Raw genomic sequence first — 23,703 nt, forward strand, 5'->3', positions numbered from 1 at the left:
AAACAAATGTGTTGTTTTAATAAATCACTTGATTGTATGTGAAACGTACAGTCACCGCCAATAAAAATAGGACACCTACATCCTGAAATACTCTTTTCCCTATAAGGCGTAACGTGTGTTGCCTAATTCTAAGGCGATAAGTGGATTTTAATTGTAAATTTTCAATGGCAACTTCTAATCTTTAAAACCACAAATTTTACATGCAAACAACTTTGAAATAAATGGGGACTATTTTCTTGCGGAGCACTATACTCTGTCCCAAGATTCTGTGCACCAAGCGAACGAAAACAAGTCCTCTGCGCACGTAGGAGCGGAGAGGGTTCTACATCAATGAACGCTTGAGAGAGAAATTGAGTGCATGGAGGTAATATTGAAGTAATTAATTAATTTAATTAATAGTATCAAAGGGCAACATAAATGCAACGCAATGATGCAAGTTTCTTTATTTTGTCAAAGCTATTTTGTTTCAAAGGGGTACGAAACTCCCCTCACGTCAATTCCACCTCCCCCTACTCCATGCCTACCATATTTTTGTAGCAGGCAAATAGCTTAGGCGGGATATCAATACTTTATTGAAATTGGGGCGAAAAATATTTATGCGTTTTCGAATTTTTTTAAGGACAGTTACCACTTGGGCTTTTCCGAGGTTCTTTACTGCTTTCGTTTCAAAATTTTGATTTTCTCGAAATTTCTGGAGGGCCTGTAGCCCCCATTAATCCTCCCCCTGTGTACGCCAGTGCCTTAAGTCAATGTTTTGTTAAGATATATTAATGTAGAGAGACACAGTTGCCTCACCGATGGCGCAGTGGTAACATCGTCGCCTTGTAATCAAGGGTTCGATACCCGGTGGAGGCATATAATGTTTCGGATCCCACTGTAAGTCCAGTCCCGATTAGCCTATCTGTGCACAAAGTGGACTTAAAACATAAACTCAATCAATCAAAGAGAGACAGTTGGCGTGAAGATGTTCCTACGGAATATGTTGAAGAATATTTTACAATTTGTTTATCATCTCATTTGAATGAAATCTTAATAGGAAATTAACGTTTTTCACAAATTCATACATGAAGTATTGAAACCTTAGTATTGAATGGATATTCAGTATTTTTGTAATACCGTACTTTCTCGATACCAACTTAAGAGAAAAGGGAACGTAGCGGATCTAAGACCAGGATTTACACTAACTGTGCCTCAAAGACGCGGACAATCGTGCCAAAGGCATTGTCATTAACATTATGGGAGTGACGAGGACACGGGGGAGGAAAGCTCTCACAGAAACTGACACAGCCTAGCTTTGAAGAAAAACCTGTAGGTGGCAGCACAGGGCTCTGGTGTTTTCGTTACGAATTCTCTCCCCTTTTTTCCACCTTTCCTCATCGCGTATTACCTCCTTCTGCCCCAGTTTTAGGAGCAAGACAACCAACCGAAGTGGGTTGCCCCGACGGCGTGGACTTTCCCAGCAAATGTCCGCCTCCTGAGACTTACGCAGAAGAAGTAGTGAGAGTTGCATTAGTGTCGGTTGAACGTGCAAGACGAACAGCACGGGGCAGCATGAATTGCAAGAGTGCACCGGCTTAGCGATAACGGAATCAACGCAATATCGTGTCTTACCTCGTGCTTCCGATGATAGCGATCGAGTGAGGGACTTTGTGCGTGTGTTTCCTGCGTTAGCTGCTGCGTATGAGGATGAGTTTCGGTGCTTGAAAGACGCGCTACGGAAGTGCCTTCAATCGTGACAGTGATCGACCTGGGGATTCAAACGTGAGGTCAAGAAACTAACTCCCAGCTGGTGCTCTGTGTACGGAACTACTGCAAGGACGATCAAGGTAAGTTAACAGATGTGTCTGCAGGGTTGCCACTGTACTTGTGTTGTTGTATGGCATCGTTTCCGGCTCTATGCGTGCTTACATTTTTTTCTTGCTCTGAAAGGTTAACAGTTACAATTGGGATCCGAACCTCTGTAGGATATTCCTCCACCGGGGATCGAACCCAACACCCCTTGGCTACCAGGCGACAGTGTTGTTCAGTACATCAACAAAGAGGCTTAGGTCTACGTATTTAAACAGGGACATTATAGCCGGGGAAATCCAGGACAAATCAAATAATTTATTGTTAGGACAATAGTAGAGTCTTTAATAGTTTTCAATGCAATATGAATTGAGTTTGAGTTTTCAGTCCACTTTATGCGCAGAAAGGTAACCAGGACTGAACCTACAGTTTAGAAAGGGACAATTACTATATGCCTACACCAGGGTGTCGAACCCGGGACCCCCTTGTTTACAAGGCGGTGACGTTATCACGTCGTCATCGGGGAAGCCAGCAATGCAATATGAATCAAAAGTCACATGATAAAAATTTATAGGTTTTTTTCTTTTGTATTATTATAATTTAATATAATTTTCTACAACGTTTAAAAGTTCTACCGGGATACATTGTGCAAGAATGTTTAGATACCATTTAATGGCTCAAATTATTGTGAATCTTTATAATCTATTAAATATGACGCAAAACTTTGTGATGGCAAAGAACTGTGTATCATTTCTCTCAGTATTTCTGTTATGGATTCAGGGATCCTAGGACATGAATCATGTTTGTCCTTTGTTGCATTTTGCTCCATATATTCACTTTGAATGTAATAAACGGCGTAAATAACAAAATACGAATAAAGTTGTGATTTTACATCACATTTCTGGTTCATCGGTTAATCGTGACGATGGAACTTATTGATAAAATAGGCTATCTGATCCTGGATTCCAACCTAAGACCTTTGGTTTCATACTGTCACGGAAGTCTGCAAATGTGGTTTCGAGAAATTATCAAGTCAGACATTGTTACTAAATTTTCTTCAGTTCTTGAGGTAGTGTTTATAATTAGCTTGCGTTGTATTATCAGCTGTCATCAGAGGCGCACCCACGAATTTTTGACTGGGGTGGGCAAGTACCAGGATAAACGTACCAATAACAACAACAAGATAATAATAATAATACCACTACTAAAATAACAATAATGACATTATTATTATTACTTACTTACTTAGTAGTATCATAAACTACTCAAAAAGGGGGTAGAAGTCTGTGCTAAAGCATTTGTTTTGAACAAACGATTTTAAATATTTTTCCGAAACGTTCAGTTTCAAATTTGATAATAATGGAAAACTGTATTTTTGAGTGGCAGAAAATGAATGATAAATGCATTCGGAAGATAATTATTTCTGTACATATAACATGTATAACTTTAATTTACGAGATGCGTTTCACATATACGCAACGTGGAGCGACATAAAATAAGAAAACACATATACAAATGCTAACACTAAGTTGTGTACGTATTCAAGTTTATTCAATACATATATATATACAACACATATAACTTAAAGACATTACAGAAAAGAATAAAACTGCGAGGTAAGCGAGCAAGAAAATTTTTAGATCCAATTTTTGCAACTGAAAACATGATTCATTTAGTAGGGCGTAAATAATTTCACGGGGCGCTATGGCATTCTCTCTTTTACAACTTTCTTTCATTTAGATCTCTCGGCGACCATGGCCGACTTGCACCAGCCACTAGCTATTGCTCTAAACTTGACGATACTGAGGCATTGTGAGCGAGGCGAGCATGAAAATTTTACAAAATGTATTTTTTTATTTGCATAAAATTTGAAATCAGGGGGGCAATTGCTCCTCTGAGCCCCTGCAGGTGCTCTTGGCCGTCAACGTTTGTCCCCCCTTTGCCCTCCCTAGAATTGACTTCTATCGATGGTTGGGAGGGGCACTGCCATCTCCTGTGGTTGCGCCACTGGCTGTCATACAATTTTAAATCGTAGTTATCGTATACGTTTTGATCAAGTATACGTAAGACATTTAAGGTTTATATCAGCAGGAACTTAGTATATCCTATCGGAAAGTTTGGCAAAAATTGATTGATTGAATTTTACTTCGCTTCTTGTGTCAAGTTTGGCTAATTTGTGAAGATGAGGATGAGTGATGAAATTGATGAATGGACACTCACAAACATCCATGCCCAGGCCGTGATTCGAACCCAGACCCCTGGCGTCGTAGCGCGATGTGCTAACCACTCCGCCACGCGGGCCGGCAGTTTGGCAAAAATCTCGCATATAAATGAATTTGCTCATTCTGTGTGTGTTTGTATGTTGTATGTTCCAGGCTTTAGAATACCACTGTACAGAGCCAACAGCGGTAAAATATACAAATCCTATCTTTCATGGCAGAATTTAGATTTTTTTTTTTGTAATAGAAATATTCAATAAGTGTAGTCACCGGCAAATTTTCTTCCACCGCCGTAGATTTATGCAACACAGATGACGCTTTGCAGAAAAGTAAGTATTTCAGGGTCTAGTGTGTCCCAGTTTTATTGCTGGTGACTGTACATTATTAAGTTGATTTTGCAATTTAATTTTGAATATATTTTTGTAAAATTAACGAATAATAACAAGGTCGTAATGCTAACTTAAATGAAGTGTAAAGGGCAACCAGCGAAGACACGAAAAAGTCTACCTCACTTCCACATCGTGCACCTCGATAACTGTTATGTGACTGGCGAACGAGGCTCTGGCGCCAGTATAATCCTCTGTGGCACTTTTGTAGTGTTCTGTCCATGTGTGTTCGTGAATGTCCCTCATCCTTATCTTCGCGATTCGTCAGAAGTGGCAGAAAAGCGAATTAAAATAAACCAAACGAATCAATACTAACTTTAAAGTATTTAACTTTCATTTCTTTACGAATTTACTTGTAAATTGTATACGTAACGTATCTTGGACATGATACGCCGACCCCGTGGCGGAGTGGTTAGCACATCGTGCTACGACGCCAGGGGTCTGGATTCGAATCCAGATCTTGGCATGGATATTTGTGAGTGTCCATTCATCAATTTCATCATATAATCACTCATCCCCATCTTCGCAAATTAGCCAAAAGTGGCACGAGAGCGAAGTAAAAATAAAGCAATTCAATCAATCAATCAACATGATACATGCATTCTAAACTAATGCAATTTGAATATTTTTTTAATGTAGATTGATAAATTGATTTAGGTTACTTTACGTAACTTTTCTTCCACATTTCACTAATGGCGATAATGAGGATGGTTGATGAAATGATGAAGGTGTCTGAGAATCGAACCCGGAACCCCATATATCGTAGCGTGGTGTATACTCTGCCACAGAGGTCGACTAATATAAATTGATATGAAACAAGAGATTTCCTTGATTGATTTGCGTCATTTAACAAAACACATTTAGCAGTCTTTACTAAATTTGATAATTATGACCAAATTATTTGGTAACTCTAAGAAAATGTGCACGATTACAAAAGTAATATTGTTCTGTTGAACAATCACTCTTCGTCGCCTACTTCAACAAATATGTGGTTGCCAAAAACTTATTGTGATTATTTCAAAGAAACATTTTTCCTCCGTGTTGTGATGCATTTAATGCTACTTTCTATACTGTTAAACTGACAGTAAAGATAAAAAATGAAATGACAAATGAAGGATGGAAATAAATTGAAAAGCAAAAAAAGATAACCAAATTATTACTTCCATATATGATATTTTCTTCGTTTAATTAATGGACAAAAAACATGTGTTGCTGTAGGACAAGTTTGACTGCTTAAACGCACGTCGATAAAAAGACCCGGCTGGGCAGAATTGAGCTGGTCCCATATATGGTTGGTTGATTGATTTAGTGTTTTAAGTTTACTTTAAGCACAGCAAGGCTAATCGGGGCTGGACCTACAGTTTAAAGTGGAATCCGAATCACTATATGCCTCCACCTTGATTACAAGGCAGGTGCCATATATGGAAAAAGCAAAGCGAGAGCGGGACAAAAGTTGCTGGTTCCCACGCAGTGTGTGGCAAAGTCAATCGAGCTGCGTTGCCTAGTTCGATTGTCAGACCAACCGACCTCTCTCCGGTGCTTTTTTGTGTCATCCCTGACCTTTCGAGCATCACATGGATTACAAAGACCAACCCTACAACGAGATATTTCATTATCTTAAACCTCCGAACAAACGGGGTTGTTCTCCGACGTGGCAACAGCGCGAACTTCTGCCACCCGCCTGATTTCATGGCCGTGCGTTTAATAAATTTCTAGTTACGGGATCCAATCGGAGAGAATTAACTTCGTGGGTTCGGTTTCAGCCCAGTCTTGGCATGGGTTGTGCTTACTGAGTGATTTCAGTTGATTTTGTCTATGTATCTAAATTCTAGAGCTCTTTTCATGTTATTGTCGGAATTCAATATGAAACATTCAAATGCTGACCGAGGCAAAATTTATTGTATAAGAAATATACACTAAAAACCTAACGTTTCCACCCTATAACAGGGTCTTCTTCAGACGAAGACTCACACTAAACACTAACAACAAAACCTCACAACTCGAATATGAAATTGGGATAATGTTATTTGTCAAATAATTTCACAAGAACCGCTCAGCATAATTGATACCAAGGCTCGGTATCGGACCGCAGCCTGTCGGTTGAGAAACGCTGCACCGTTGATTGATTTACTCTGGACTGACTTGCCTTGCCTCCAAGCGCGAGCTGTTTCAAACAAAAGAAGTCACATCCTAAGTAGCCAAAACACAACCTCTTTACATGATTTGAGGGTAAATTACAGCCGATAACTGCACAAACAAACTTGTCAATGCCAAAAGAACGTTGTGTTTAAATCCTGAAACATTGTAGATGTTGATAGTACTTCATGAGCAAATTAGAGGTTGAAAAATGTAATAGCCAGCTCGGCTCTGTTCTATACTTTAAATATAGCTCGTTGATGTGAAGCATTCATGGGCGAACAACAGAGGTGACACAATCGACAGTATTGAGAAAACTGCCTAGTCCGAGCGACACGTGCAGCTTGTCCTGTCTCTTCGATGCGAAAGGTTCAATACATTTCTGAGGGTTCGTTTACAAGCGACATGTGTCGCTTGTTGCTTCGGTGAGAAATATCCATAAACGTTGTTGTGATAACAAATTACAACGAACCGTGTATTTGTATCATAAAGCATGCTATGTATAAATCTAGAACCGTGCAAACATTTAAATGTCAGTGCGTTCCCAACATGACACTACGTGCTAGACTTTAACTATTGAATAACATTCCAAAACAACTGCACATCGTCATTCATTTCGATTAGAAGTTAAGATTATACCAATAGTGTTCAAATCAGGTGGAAACTAACCAGTTTTTAAGAACAAACTTGCCCTATTTCTCTTAATGCTAACAATGTAATTTGGCAATCTTTCCTAATTAATGGAAGTGCTAGATTGTATCAAATTTAATTAATAGCGCAGACATTTCAGTTCATTACTGTAAGTTAATTAACGGTGTACGAACACTTTTTGAACCTCATTTAAGTCCCATTTTTGAAAGTTGAAAAGTTGTTCACGTGTGAAATTTTCAGAATTAAAAATAATTGACAGAATAGCACCATCTATTGAGTATGTTGTTCATTATTCAGTGTGGCCTAAATTACTGGGATACAGCTACGAATATTATATATGTGGTGTATATTTACAATAAAAGACTGAGTCATAATAGATCTCGGATTTTAACCTATTTTTACCTTTGCAGGTAAAAAAGAAATAATGAGTTATGTCAGAGTTTCATTTTTAAAAAAGCAAGAAGGGATGAAGTTTTAATGTGCCTAAAGTCATTTTTTTTTGTTAGGACCAATTTTAGGTTTATGCGTCTAAATCAAACCTTTTAAAAAAAGTCTATTTTTTTCAAGGTTTTACACGATTTTTTATAACACTTAGAGGTATTTGCTCTGTTTGACGACGAAAAAATTCAATGTCTAACTTGTTTGAAGGAAATTTTGTCGATTTCTCTTCCATCAAGCCCAAATCTCCAAACAAAGCAAAATGTCTGTCGCCATTGTTCCCTGCATCACACAGTCCAATGTGCAAACTTCTGACGCACATGGTCTTGCTTACTTAGTGTCAATTCGATGCTTTGTGGCATTCACGCCTTGGGAAGTAACGTTTCAGCATTCAAATTTCCGTCACTGACTATGTTTCTGCTGAAAGATTATTTTCAGCATATAAGATGATCCTCACAGACAAGAGGGGAAGTTTGACTGTGTATAACATGAAAAAGATGTATGTATTGAGGGTGGCCACTCTAGGGGCACGATAAAATTTAAGTATAATTCCCGTTTTTTCAAGGCGAACTTTCCAAAAATTGAAGGGTATAAATACAAGGGTTCAACCTTACGTATTACCGCCTCACACCATGACTTATGTACAGTGGGATTCATGAGTATTATTGTGCAAATTGTCCATTACTATTTTCATTAATTTTTCCCTTACATCCTGTGTGTTTTTAAGCAATGGATTTTATGTATGCTGGTGCAGAAGTTGTCAACAGCTTGTTTTGTTTTTTCTTTTAATTCTTGGAAGTTCTTATTGGGTAAAATAAAGTGCAAGAATATGGTGATGGACAATTTGCACGGTAATACTTATGGATCCCACTGTACCAGGAACATAAATAAAACACATGTACAGTGGGATCCATAAGTATTACCGTGCACAAGTGTCGATGCCTATTTTCATTAATTTTTCTCTTACATCCTATGCGCTTTTAAGCGATGGATTTTTATGTATGTAGGTGCAGAAGTTGTCAACAGCTTGTTTTGAGTTTTTATTTAATTCTTGAAGGTCTTACTGGGTCAAATAAAGTGCACGAACATGGTGATGGTCAATTTGAACGGTAATACTCATGGATCCCACTGTACGTCTTTACATATTTATTTTATTACAATTTATATATACGTACTATATATTGCATGTCTTATTGCTACTCATCACTATTGATTACGTATAATTTGTTTTAAAGAAAATTTGCATTAGAAAGTAACTGTAAAAGTAACTTACAGTAACTGTAACTGAGTTGTCTTTTAAAATGTAACTAACTGTAACTTAATTTACATTTTAAACCAAGTAACTGCATCTCATAATACAGGTGTCCCGGGTTCTATACCGGAAAGCACATAGCGGTTTGGATCGAATTTTAAAATGTAGATCCAGTACCGATTAGCCTTTCTGTTACATTTTAAAAGTATGTTTCCGAACACTGGTTTTTACATTAGTTGCATTGTAGCTATTACCTTTCTAGTAAACTTTTTACAATGTGGAGCAATGCGATAAATCTACCATCCACAATCTTTCGCTACGGGATTAATAAAAACCTCCACAATTCTTAACTCGATTGGAAAGGACACCCGATCGAGCATAAAATCTGAATTCTCTTTCGGTGATGTCGCAGACAACGCCATCTACATCAACCGCTCCTTTCTTGTCAATGCCAGTCTGCCTTTTTTTAATCTGTGTCCTGCCACATTACACCTGTCCAATTGTCGATATGCCTCTCCAAAACGACCCACTATAACCCACGTGTCCGTTCTGTTATTAGGATGTCTACAGTCGCTCAGTTCGTATAATTGGGCAGTAATGAAGGCCACGGTTGATGATATGGCAAAATGTGTCCTGGAGCGTATGAACAAATCTAATGGTGGACCTCACCATAAGAAGAAAATCTAGTTGGGAATGTAATAATATGCAATTTCAAAACTCACCAGGTTTGATGTCTGATGTGGAAGTCTTCATAAAATTATAAATTCACTTGATATTTATAACAGTTTATATTTACATTGGAGATTCACAATTTTGGTTTGTTTGGCTTATGCAAATAACATTATAGTAGAGGCCTAAATTACAATCAGAGATTCAGGAACAAAAGACCAGACTTAATGAAAATAATTTAAATGTAAATTCTGCTCTTCTGTTTTGAGTGGTAAATTCCCTTATGACATCTTCGTAAAATGAGGGCAATGCTTTAATTTTCAGAAGCAGCTCTTTTTCAATGGATAATATACCAAGCGCACTTAATCTTTCTTGCGATTGGGTTGCTCTAATATAATTATTAATTATTCTTATTGCAGAAAAAGATCGTTACACTGATGCAGTTGAAGCTGGTATTGACAAAATGAGTGTAGCCAACCTTAAGTTTCACTCATAATGTTATGAATATTGTTCCTGTTCATATATGGTACTAGTGCATGTACAAGTTTATTTTCAAACTCGGGGGAAGAATAGAGAGCAATCAATTCATTCTTTAGCTTTACAAAGTCAAATAATAATAATAATAATCCTGTATCACACCTTCTGTTTCACTTTCCGTCATTTTTTAAAAATATTTCGGGAAAATACTGCACTCAGCCATGCGGAACTTTGAAAGTGGCCCAGAAATAAAAATAAACCAAGCTTTAAACTAAATGTGCATTGCACTGTACCTCCAAGGAAAAAATCAACGGCTGCCACCTCTTTGTTCAACGAAACAACAAGCATACTCTTCTCTGTAGCTGTCAATTCACCGCATGCAGCCAACGCCATATTCACACATTGTGAGGAGGAAAAAGTGGAGAGGGGAGGGAAGAAGCACGCGAGCAGCGTTTGCCCACCTTAAAATCTTCCTTCGCTGATGCGGTCCATCCGACAGCTTGCTCTGGGAAGACATTAATGAGCATTTCTACATTTTAATTTCTTCATATAGGAGAAGTATTTATTTTACACGAGAGCGCTCAACTAAGCTTATATTATATTTCTTGGATCTGAAGTGAAAGAAAGTAATAATTCTTTACCCACAATTGACGCATGCACCCAGAATACGCCTCTGTCACACGGGGTGTCTACATAGACCTTCACCAGTTTAGAGTTCTTAATAGGTTATTTTCAGTGTCGGTTCCGTATGTGATGGAAGCAAATAGCCTAAGTGCTGACACACCCAAAATTTTCATTTCAATGAATCGGCCTCTTTGGCCGAGGCTGTTCCAGATTCGAGTTCTGAGGGGCATTAAGAAAAAGAGAGAGATGATTTTCAAAGATGATTTATCCCGAATTTCCTACCACAAATTGTGATGTCTACCCAAGCTTCAATAAAAATTTCTACTGAACCTTCAGACTGCAACAGGTTCTACACTTTATATGATTAAAAGCGGTCAGATAAACAAAAACTTTAAATTTGAATCCTTATCGTGTTTTAACGGTTGTTAAGTTAAGGAGTTGCTCTACTTTAACTCTAATAGTCATATAATTTAAAGTGTTTGTCCAAAATTCGTTTGTATAATTCAAAAGTTGTATTACATACTGTGAGCATTGTAGCTTTCTTATGACTGATGCTCTGAGCATTTTTCAGTTATGGTACTTCAGCACCCTCTATTAACGATTCAAAGAAACCCTTAAAGTACAAGAGCAACATTTGACGATTAAAAAACGAATCACTACGAATGTCCGTATGATGTCGCAACCATCCATAACGTAATAAATTCTGTAAACACGACATAATATTATTAAAAATATATAAAAGTTTATAAATATAATTCATAAATATTGAATTTTATTTAAATTGTTAAAAGGGTGCTGAAAAACGCCTTGAAATGCTGAGAAATAATTACTTAAAATTTCGTTACGTAATGACAGAAGTGGAAAATTTTAAATAAGAAAAAAATTCTTAAGAAAAATCAAAGCTACCAATTTCCATAACGGACTGATCCCATTGTACCAACTTACATAAATATAGAATGATCGAGTGTACATTTGCTTACTGAGTTCCCCTCTCAAAATTATTGACAAACTCTGTTTTATCCATGGAGCTAAGAAGGGGAAGGATCAAGCATCGCGCGATTTTTCTGAAGCCGGGTCACGTGACAGAACCGGAGAAGTCGGACCAAAACATTCGAAGACGCCGTAAGAAAGCATGGAATTTGTGTACTTTTGAGTAAGATTTAGGAAGCAATGGTGCCTGCTCAACACACGGCTGTACTAACAGAAGCGACAGGAAACCTGAAGGAATAATATTCCATAAGCAAATAACGCTAGTCGTATTGTTTTGTAGTATTTATGTAAAGTAGACCTCGAGGTTGCGTTTGTAGTTTGAGCCTACTGCAGTGGCGCAACCACAGGGGGGCAGGGTGGCATTCCCAACCCAAATCTTGGACTGAAATGAGTTCTATGGGGCAAGGGGACAAACATTGACAGCCAAGTGTACCTGCAGGGGGGGGCAATTACCACCCACAACTTCAAATATTATGCAAAAAAAAAAAAATACTTTTCGTAAAATTTTCTTAGTCTTATCAAGTTCAGAACCGTAGCTAGGAAGCGGCGGGAGTCGGTCCAGGGCGCCGAACGATCTAAATGAAAATAAGTTGTAAGATTGATTTATCTATTTTTTGTTTTAAGTCCAGTTTCAATGTATGTATCGTTGTTCTCTGTAATGCATTGTAAATTTATAGACAAAGAAATTAGACTTGCCTTAATTGGTTTTGTTTTAAATACATGAACAATTGTTTTGAGGAAAGGAAACGTCCATATTTGAGAGAGAATATACGTAATTTTTGCTGTTGGTTTATTGTGAGATGGATGAATTGGATGTATAATGTACTTAAATAATATATGTTTTATGTATATAATATGTATTAAAGAAACTTAGAATTTAGTGTCCACGTCGCTCCATGTTGCATATGTGTGAAACAAATATCGTGCATGAAAGTTATACATGTTAATGTAAAAAGAATTATATCTGTAATGCATTTATCAAGCATTTTCTGTCTTTGAAAAATAGTTCGTGTTTTTGTTTTCCTTTATTAATGTGAAATTGAATGTGTTGAAAAAATAATTCAATTCGTTTGTTCGAACACAAATGCTTTAGCACCAATTTCTACCCCCTTTTTGCATAATTTAGAGGGTAATAACGTCTTTGATACCGCTGTTACTACTTCTACTAATAATAATATAATAATAATAATGTTGGTCCCGGGTTGGGCATGGATGTTTGTGAGTGTCCATTCATAAATTCCATCCCCATCTTCGCAAATTAGCCAAAAGTGGCACAAGAAGCGAAGTAAAATAAAGCAAATCAATAATAATAATAATAAAAATGTTATAATAATATTATTATTATGATTAACATTATTATTTTAGCATTATTAGTATTAAAATTATTATTATTATTATCATTACTGTTATTATTATTATTATTGGTACGTTTATCCTGGTACTCCCCCCCCCAGACAAAAATTCGTGGTTGCGCCTCTGGTCTACTTCCATGCTCCATCCAGCCCGCGTGCGCTTGCAGCAGCCGATGCGATGTTCTTCTGTCTGAAGTCATTGGTTGAAGTAGATGCGGGCGGCAGCATGCGGCCATCTTACTCAGACCATAAGCTCCGCCCACTGGCTTCAAAACTAAAGCAAGGAGTAATACGAGACGAAACCAGGCACCTGGTTTTATCAAATTAAATCACTTCTTTATTCGAGACATTGCTGTGTAATGATTGGGCCTTTTTTATGCATGATCCCACTGTGTGGATTCTTACACGTAAGAGGAACTTCCAAATCATACAATGATTGATTGATCGAGTTGATGCTTTAAGTCCACTTTGTGCACCGGAAAGCTAATCGGGACTGTACCTACAGTTTAAAGTTGGATCCGAACCACTATGTGCCTCCACAGGGTATCGAAATCCGGGACCCCTTGATTACAAGGCAATGACACTACCACTGCGCCATCGGGGAGGCCTCCAAATTATACAAATATATCAAAAGATAATTATAAAATAGATTCTTAATTTTCCTTGCTCGGCTAGGATGACAACATTGCACCAGGAACACGGTATCTCCTAAATAATGGAATTTCACAGCTACTAAACTCTACAGTAGCTGCTTTATATTTTAGTGTACTGTATAGTGTATTGAGGCCTATGCCCTTTAAATACACCTTAATAAACGTGTTTTGTTGCTATAATGCACTTTCTACTGTTCTTCTAGATTATTTCAGTTAATCCGTACTTTCGTTAAACCGGTCAACTTATCCCGCCCATTAGTCCGGATTAACGAGGTTTTACTGTATTGCAAATATGGGGGAGAACTCCCGATGGCGCAGTGGTAGCATCGTCGCCTTGTGATCAAGGGTTCTCGGGTTCGATACCCGGTGGAGGCAGATAGTGGTTCGGATCCCACTTTAAACTGTAGGTCCAGTCCCGATTTGCCTTACTGTGCATAAAGTGGACTTAAAACACAAACACAATCAATCAAACTCAATCAAATATGGGGATGAGTGACGATATGATGAAATTGATGAACGGACACTCACAAATCCATGACCAGGCCAGGATTCGAACGCGGGACCCCTGGCATCGTAGCGCCATGTGATAACCACTCTGCCACTGGGGTCAGCATCTATTTTTTCGAAGCTTGGGTAATATTTAAGAGCTTATTGTGTTCGTTCATTTTTTCTGCTCACTCCAACATTCGTCCTTATCGTTGAAATTAAACAAGAGGGATATAATATGGTCGTAAAAATAGCAAAGTTACCACATGACTGTCACGTGCCGAAAGAAACGACTTTCTTTGCTCGTTTTATTTTTATATTTCTTTTAGAGCTAAAGACAAAAGAGAGAAAAAAAAAACGAAAAAATGAACAACCAATTTTCATTAACGAAGGAAATAAATCGCCAGCTCAGGACCTGATTTCTTGAGAGCTCAAAATGGACAACAAATATTTCTTCTGAGGCCGAATGACCACAGAAAGAAACGCTGTGCTAATTCCTTCATGATTTATGGTTAACATTGCTCTCCTGTGTGGTGTTCACGACTGACAGCTGTGCAGCTCTTCCTTAATAGAGTTTAGGCATTGACGATGTGGTGTTTCCAATTCAATATCGGTTTTTGTTGTGTCTTTTTTGTAAAATGTGAGGCATCAGAGAGGCCTTACATAAGATCTACACTGTACCTGGGGCACTCTTGGGGGCGGGGTAAAGGCAGCCGGAGCGTGGTGCTGATCACAGCGTCTTCAAATTCGCAGAGATCGAGAATGTGCGAGTCCCTACCCCCACCTCCTCTAAATGAGCGTTCATGGCACGGTACTATAGCCTATGGACGTGAAACTTTACCTAATATTTACTATCCTTTTGTTTAAAGTTGCGAAGCTAATCGAAGGTAAACATGCACTTACTTTTGACATGCACCTCGTATTTACTACGTCGTCTTTGTGGAAACGTTTTAGATGTTTGTCATGTTGAGCTATTACCTACTTGTTACTTTTTATTATATGTTGCTAATTAGTACCATAAAGGTATTAAAAATACTGACGTTATATTAATGTTAACAATGCATGTAGAACATAAACAGTGTATATTCATACATATGTTTTTAAACGAATGAATTCATGAACCAGCCTCGAAATTCTCTGTTAGTAGTGTGTTTGATACTACGGACAGCGCGAGAAAGGAAGAGTTTCTCTCCAGCAGCTTTGCTACACTTAAAACTTGCTTAACATGAGCATATGAGTTTTTTGCTCAAGTGTGGAGCTCTTCCTAATCCAAGATTTTTGTAAAAATGCCCTCGGGAATTTTTCAGAAAGGAAGAGCTCTTCAGATTGATTTGTGCATACTTACAAAAGTTGCATCAGCCAGATTTTTGTCCATAAACTTGTCAAAAAGTGATATATTTTTGGCCACACCAGAAATTAAGCTTATAGTATGTTTTTCTGTCAAAATCCCAGGAATCTTGAATTGATATCTATTGGGTTCTGAGACCGAGTGGAGTGTGGTGCATGGTTTTTATTGCCTTGTAATCAAAAGGTTCGGGTTTGAGTCCTCATAAAATCTGATGGCAAAATGTTAATATTGTTGTTTTGTAAACAAGGGGCTTTGGGTTCGAGTCCTGAGAGATGTGGCATTCCATACGTGAGATTTTGAGAATAATTACTGCTAGTTGATAGCTCCCAGATCTTAAATTTGGTAAAAAATGTTATACAACAGAGCAAAATTATTCTCTATTAAGAATCACCAGAGTTTTGTTATCTGGGTAAAATATCAGCTCAACAATACGGGCAAAACTGCCTGATCAATACAATAGAATGGAGGTCAAGTAAACATAATTAATTGTTCGCATGTTCTTTCCAATCTTTTGATCAGTCCCATGTTTCGGCCAACAATTAATCATGCTTGCCCGGGAGTTGTATGCCAACAGATATAATCTACACTGCGTCTTTTCAGAGTTATTCATCATCAAAGAGTAATTGCCTTCTTTCTGTATGCCTGAGTGATTATATCTGTTGATATTACCTGTACTGTGCCTTTTCCGAGGGAAATTACATGTCATTTGTCATGGAACTCAAAGAAAAATTCTTATCTACACTATGCACCCTTTCAGGGACCATCCATCATATTGAGGAAATTCCTTCTCGGATATTGTCATGCAAACTGAATTGTATTTAGGCTTGGTCTTGTTGTACACAAGTCTGTAACTTACAGAATAATTATTACAATATTTCTGTATTTCAGCTTTTGGCAGATGTGTTGTGTTTTGGGTAGGTATCTGCTACGAGCAGGGGTGGTATAAAATGGGTAGGTAATATATTTTCTGACGGTAAAGTGTTGTTTTATATCCAAAGGGCCTCTGTGTTTGAATGGGGCCTCTAGAACTGCTCTGTGACCCGCTCATTTCTTACATCATAAACATATGATTTTTCCCCTATGAGAATAACGCTACATATGGTGTCTTCAGGTAAAGCCTCGTGGAATTCACAGATAATTTTAATGTTTGTCCTGTCATTAACCACAACTTGTTTCCTTTTTGAAGTGTTAATTACAAACATGGGTCTCCGTGTCTTGAATTCATCTGGTGTGTAATACATGTCAGTATTGCCAGTAGTGACGCGCTTGAAGGAAGAAAAAGCCTCATATAATTTGAGGAAATCATCCTTGGACATGTCTAAATTGTAATTTTCTCTAGGAAAGACCTCATTTCTGCCATTTTTAAGATATATGTTCTTGATGTTGCAGTTATCAAATCTACTTGAATTTTTTTCCTGATTGTTGTGTCTTCCAGTCTGAAACAGTACTACCACAAAATCCGGCATGTCGTATTGTATGCTGGAGAATGAGTTTGTAGCATCAAATTCATAATAAGAACCAGATGCGGGCTTCTGTACGCATTGATATGTGTAAAATTGCAGAAGAACCTGTGGATTTTTTAGGATATCAGCTTTGTATTTCAGAGCATAACTGGCCTCATATTCAACAACAGGGATTCTTAACTCCATAGTCTGAATAATGCATTTGCCTGCATCTGGTAAGGTATTGGGCAGAGCTTCTCCTGTAGAGTTTAATGTGCTGTACCTCATCAAGGCATTATTATCATTGGCAGCTCTTCTAAATGTAATTCTTAACCCACCCTTCCACATAATTTCTTTGTAATCCGAGAAGAATCCTGGCAACAGGCGCATAGGAAACAGCACCGTGTGATTTTTAGATAATATTTTCTCACCAGCTTCAAATCCGCCTATTTTGTAGTAAGAAGCCTCGGTTTTGGATAATTTTAGTGTGGCCAAAGCTGTGGAGGTAATGCCGGGATAATCCACTCTGTTTATAACAACACCATGCTTTCTGATCTCAATTTCAGAGAATAGATGCGGCACAAAATTGTCCACCAATCTTATATTTGAATTTGCCGGATAATCTGTTCCATCCAGCTTTACAACATCAAATTTTATGTATAGATCTGCTCTGTGGGGGTGTATAAAGCCATCCCCCACATCAAGATCAACCTCAATTTCTGTGTTGGGTTGATTTAAATTTGCAAATGTCCTCCTGTTTGGGGGGAATGATTGTAGCTCATAACTCTCAATATTTTCCATTGTATGTATTTTTATTTAAATATTAATCTCTATGATAGCAGTTGTTGTGGCTCCAGCAAAATCAACTAATTCTTCTTTTTCATTAGTGACCATCAATTCAATGTAATCTATTCTATTATGACACACAGGAAAATATAATGTTGGGGATGGATTGTAGATGATTGGCTCCATGAATTCGGAATTAGGTTTGAATGTTGCAATGATGCCAGTTTGTTTGTGAGTGCCTATGCCATTTGATTTGGTGATCATACCCTCGGCTACATTGCAGTGAATATTCAGAGTCTCTATGGCTAAGAATTTGGGTATATTCATAGCAGTGTGTTTGATGGCTGCTTCAAGTTTTGTGTTGTTCTCAAAGCCTAACAGCTCTCCTATAGTACCCAGATCCACTGTTTCTGTAGCAGATACAATTTCTACTCTGTGAGTGACAGAATTTTGACTTAACACTACACCTCTGGGTAATTGAGCATTTAGAGTGGACAGATTATATTGCCCTGGAGTAATGACAATTTTTTGATCCCCAACTGCAATTGTGTTGTTGTGGTGTGTAATATTAGGTATCAAGTACATGCCGTAAAATGCTCTGAGAGCTATTGTTTTGGGATACACTATGTCATCATGCAATTTGAGTTTCAATATTGAATTTTGGCTGGTGAGATGGAATACCCCCATGATGTTTTAAATACCACAAGGCTTTTTGAAAATTTTCAATTGATGGTTTATTTATTTGAGACATATATCTGAGAACAGATAAACACAAATGTCCGCAATTAACATCTTTGAAATTTTGAACACGGGCATTATTGTAATAAAGATTAGGTGATTTTAGATATTTTATTAAATTTTCAGGTGGAACACCTCCAAATGAATCAAACACAAATGCCTCATTGTTTAAATATTTAAGATAACAGATCCAGTGAGTGCCCTGATTTTTGTACTGATCCAAATTAACAATGCCACACTCTTTGTTGAGTGGTTGTTCTGGTAAAGAATCAAACATGTACACACCCCTAAAATATTTGATGCCCAGTGGCTTGATTAAAGCTTCAATATCTTGGTTTGTAAGCGGCTCTTGTTTTTTTTAAACTTACTCATGGCTCTCTTAACACCTTTGCCTTTTTTCTCCATGGCCAGGTTATGGCGCCTCTGCTCATCTAATTCTGCCCTATTTTTCTTGGCATCTATTACTGTTTTTGCTATGGCAGCTGATCCCCCAGCCAAGCTCCCAACAGCCCCGAGAGCAGCTAAGATGGCAGGGATAGTAAATATGAATCCCCCTGTATGCAATTTTTTTCTTGATTGCTGTAATTTTTTTAATTGGGGGGTACTAAGCAACAATTTCATACCATGTCCCTTTGCAAGACAAGAGCTTTTTTTCTTGCGCTGCTTTTTGGTTAAAAGACTGTCAATAGTTTTAAGAGATTTGAGACCTGCATAAGGTATTTGATACATAACACCCTTGGCCTTCATTGTAGGTTTATTATATACATATTTACAACCCCCACCCCAGTTTTTGTTTGGTGCTCATAGCTATGGTGGTCCCCAATGCTGATATTCTCTCACTCAAAGAAGCATCTTTGCTTACAAATCTACCAAATGCAGCCTCTTCTAATTTCTTGTCTGCAACATGTCTCTTGTCAAGGTCGGTATGTGTGTTGTATGCTATGTCATGGTCTCTGCAAGCAGCATCTAGGGGATTTACACCAGGATCCCCTCTGTTTAATCTATGATCCAATTTTGTGCCTGGACCACAATACTGATAGCCTGGAATGTGTAGTTCAAATGGCAGCTTGTTTATAATGTCATTAACCAGTCCCCGGCCCTCAGAAATATTCCAAAATTTGGGAGGTAGAGTATTAATAATTTTTATAAGATATCCAATCCCCTTAGGGTCATTCACTATAAAATTAGATAATTTGGTGCTTATCATGTCCATAATTCCAACCTTTTCATTGTAAAAATTGTTGTTGCCAGCATTCTCCTCCCCAGCTATCACCAATAACCTATCTACAAGTTTCCTGACATCATCAACCCACACAAATTCTTTAGGCAGGGTATTGTATTGTTTGATTCCACTGCCAGTCTTGATCTGTGACCATATGGGCTTGATTAAATTATTGTATTTTGCCCCACTGCTAGACTTGACTCTTTTTTGTGTGGGATCATTGTTCTGGTATAGAGCATCTGATTTTATTAATATTTCTTTGTAATCCTCATAATCCTGATCTGTATAGCTGTCAGGCCTTTTCCTAGTCATCAGTTCCCACAACCCAGGTGTTCCGGTGTACTTAACAAAAGCACCTTTTTCTCCGAGACGAGATTCTGAATATACAATTATATCATCTCCCATAAAAGTTACTCTGAAATTGCCAATTCTATGAATGATGCTGCCGTCAAGCTCTGTGTCGGCATATAAGCCAAACACCTCATCTTTGTTGTCTTTAGGTGTGGTTAAATATTTTTGAGCAAGAAGACCCAATTCAATAGGATCCTGACTAGCCTCAATTCTTCTAGGAGCAACAGGACTAGGTGTATGAATGCTGGAAAGTGGGGTGAATGGATAATCTAATATGTTCCTTGCAGCTACAGGTACAAGCTCTGTGATCAAATTTTGATTCTGCTCTGTAACAGTTTTGATATTCTTACCTAAATTATTAATAGCATCAATTACAGGCTGTTCTGTTTGTTTGTGTTTTTCATAAATTCCACGGTTCTCTGATTTCCATCCCTTAAATCTTTTTACAAGATAATCTCTTAACTTAAGATCATCAATGATTGGCCTTTTCATGGTTATTTATTTATGTCTCAACGTCTAGAAAATCGTTGATTTTATTTCTGTATTTTCCAGTATTAGGTGTTCTTGTCATATCAATTGTGACAAACCCATAACTGTCCTGGTTCCAGCACTTGCTGCAAAACTTGGAAAAATCATTGTAGCTCAAGTCCCCACCTACATATTCATCATGTATGTGTTTGAGGTTGGTATGGTCTTGATGAAACACACATATAAAATTGCTGTTGTCTCGGATCAGCTGCTTCGGTATTTTAGAAAAAGTCTGTGCCAGGTAGAAACAATCAATGTTTTTGTGTCGGCCCTGTGTAAAGAAATTTCTAACCTTGTTTTGATTATCCAGTATAATGTCATCAAACACAACAACAGAGTTATCGAGACATTCGTGAAGTGGCTTAACATCTGGTTCAAAAGTGGCAATATCCAATCCATCATATAGCTTCATCAGCTGCTGATATTTTAATTGTTCCAAGCTCTTAGAGAAGACATACAAGTGCCTGTTTTTCCAGTCTAACCAGTTGGGTGCCAATAAAAAATTATCAACCATTAGTGTAGTTTTACCACAAGCAGATGGCCCAACAATAAGACACCTAATATTATCAGGCAGCAATTTGCCATTTCTCTTATTCTGTTGTTCAGGTTCTGGCAGCCTTTTTATAACATCCCAGGTGCTCATATTATCACTTTGTCTGCATCGATCCAGCTGTTTTCCGGATGACCCAGCCATTTGACAAGTAACTTGTTGCCTTTTCTGCGGATGATTTTTTCTATGAGATATGTGTCAGGCTGTTTAGTTTTGCTGAGTTCTTGTTCATAGAATCTGCCTTTGAGAATTTCTCCTCGGTGATCTTTTATTATATATGTGTTAAGGGTCCCGGGTTTAACTTGAACAACTGTAAATAATTCGGTGCTCCAGTTTCTTGTAAAGCCTCTCTTGAATAAGTGCTTATATTTGCTGATTCTTACTTGATCACCCACCCTGTATTTGGCCCTTATTGTTGTTGCCTGGTATTTAGGATAATAAACAGTCCTGATCAATTTTTGCTCATCAGATGAAGTTACTTCAGAGGGTTTCATGTTGATTGTGGAATGGACAGAGTTGTTATATTTATGTAGAAGTTCTGGAAGAATATTAATCCATTTATAATTACCTTGGAGGGTAAATTGTTTATACATAAGATTTTTTAGGGTTCTGTTGAATCTCTCTACAATTGAGGCTTTGAGATCACTGTAACTCGAGTAATGTTTTATTGCCTGGCTTTTAATAAATTGTTGGAACACAGAATTATAAAATTCTTTGCCATTATCTGTTTGCAAATAGCGCGGTGATCTTCCACTCTGATTGATGATTGTCCTGAAGGCTTCTGTAACACATTTTCCAGTCTTGGATTTGAGTGGCACAGCCCAGGCAAATTTTGAAAATGTGTCTATCACAGTGAGTAGATACTTGTAGCCCTTGTTGATTTTGTCTAAGTTTTTCAACTGCCCACTTGCCAACTCAATCAAGTCGCTCTGCCATAAATCATCTATGCCTTTTGTGACTACTGGCAGTCTCTTAAAATTATGTCTGGCCTGTCTGTGTAATTCATCAACAATAATTTGTCTAGACATAATATGAAAACAAGAATATTGCAACTATGGGGTGTTCAGCAGCTGAGACTGCAGGATTTTCTAAATATAATTTGTCCCCTATTTGTATTTTAAATTCCAGAGAGCCATCATCTTCAGTATAGGCTGTTTCTAATGTATTGGGGTCTGTAAAATCCTCCAACTCTACACTGGTGATTTTTACTTTGTTCTCAGCATTTGTTATTGATAAGGTAGGGTAGTGGTGTGCCTGTGGTTGAAGCCAATATTTGATCTTGATTGGTCTCAATGTGCCCCCAACAAAAAATTGGTAATAAAATTGTGCAGGGGACAGCATATATATTTTGCCACCTGGTGTAAATGGAGAATCATATTCTTTGTTGGGGATGCTGTACAATTCAAGAATTACTGTATGTTTTGGATTCTCGATTATGCCTGTTATTTCTTTTTCGGCTGTGAGCAATCTGCTTGTTACAGATTCAAGGTGCTCATTGATGGTCCTAACAACATCATCATGGCCTGGCTTGATTTTTATGTCTACAATAAGTTTCTTGTATTGTTGCACAATCTCTTGTAGCTGGGTGGCAAAAACAGACAGAGCATTTGCTTGATTGGATTCCATGGTCCCTAGCTGTTGCTTGATATTAGCTTCAATTTGTTGCAAATTTTCAATAACTGCCAATTTTGAATTTTGAGCAGTAAGATCATGGACCTGTCTTCTGATATCCTCAAACAGGGCATGCAGTTCATTAATATGTTGATTGGTTGGTTGAGTGGCCACTGTCTGAGTGAGTTGTTTGATCTCTGCTTGGATATTCTTGATATCTTCTGATTTCAATATCCTATTCACAGCTCTCTTAATATTTTTAAGTTCCTGTGATGTGGGAAGATTTGATACTGTATTTTGCAAAGATTCAAGTGCCAATTTCACATTGTTTAATTCAGAAGCATCAGCCACATTTTGCATAGCATTTTGGAGCAGGGCTATATCTGCCTGAGTGGGTGTGGATTGTTGTAAAATTTCAAGTTTTGTTTGAATATCATCGATCAAGTGATGAAAATGAGATAGTTCAGATTCAGTGTTGAGGTTTTCAAGCTTTGTGATTTGTTGCTGGACACTGTGAAGAGTATCTACAATCCCAGGCAATCTGGATTCTAGTACGTTTGTCAAATCACTTTGCACTGCTGCTATGGTACCTTCAAGATGGGTTATGGTACTTTGAATTTTTCCAAAATCTTCATATGTTTCAAGTTGCAGCTTGATGTTTGCAACACTCCGAGTTATTGCATTCAAAGCATCAGAAGATGGCAAATTGTTCATAAAATTTTCAAGTGTCTCAATTTTTTCTTTAACCTCGGCTATGGCATTGTGCAGAGGATCCAGATTAGGTATTTGGAGTGACTGAATCTGTTCCTTTAGAGTGGAAATCACTAGATCAAAATCTTCTTGTGACTTTATGCTTTTGACAATTGTTTGGAGCTGTGCCTGGACATTATTTATCTGCTCTTCCAATTGTTGTTTCAATTGCTCGGAGTTGGTGGCCTGGGTCTTAAATTTGGCTTGAAGAGCTGCTACAGCTTCTTCTAAACTTTGAAAATTATCTAATGTGGCC

General features: G+C 37.7%; 1 protein-coding gene across 2 annotated transcripts in view; it reads left to right on the top strand.

Annotated features, from left to right (window-relative positions):
* Positions 1-1,419: 1,419 nt before the first annotated feature.
* LOC145997243 (uncharacterized) overlaps positions 1,420-23,703 on the top strand; it is a 252,723-nt gene continuing 230,439 nt past the window's right edge. For both annotated transcript variants that reach the window (XM_083134072.1, XM_083134073.1), the window contains exon 1: positions 1,420-1,826. The gene's annotated coding sequence lies outside the window, so the exon portion shown is untranslated. The remainder of the gene's footprint in view (positions 1,827-23,703) is intronic.

The sequence above is a fragment of the Lepisma saccharinum genome, chromosome 13, assembly GCF_977018435.1.
Source record: "Lepisma saccharinum chromosome 13, izLepSacc3.1, whole genome shotgun sequence".
In the NCBI taxonomy this organism is placed as follows: domain Eukaryota; kingdom Metazoa; phylum Arthropoda; class Insecta; order Zygentoma; family Lepismatidae; genus Lepisma; species Lepisma saccharinum.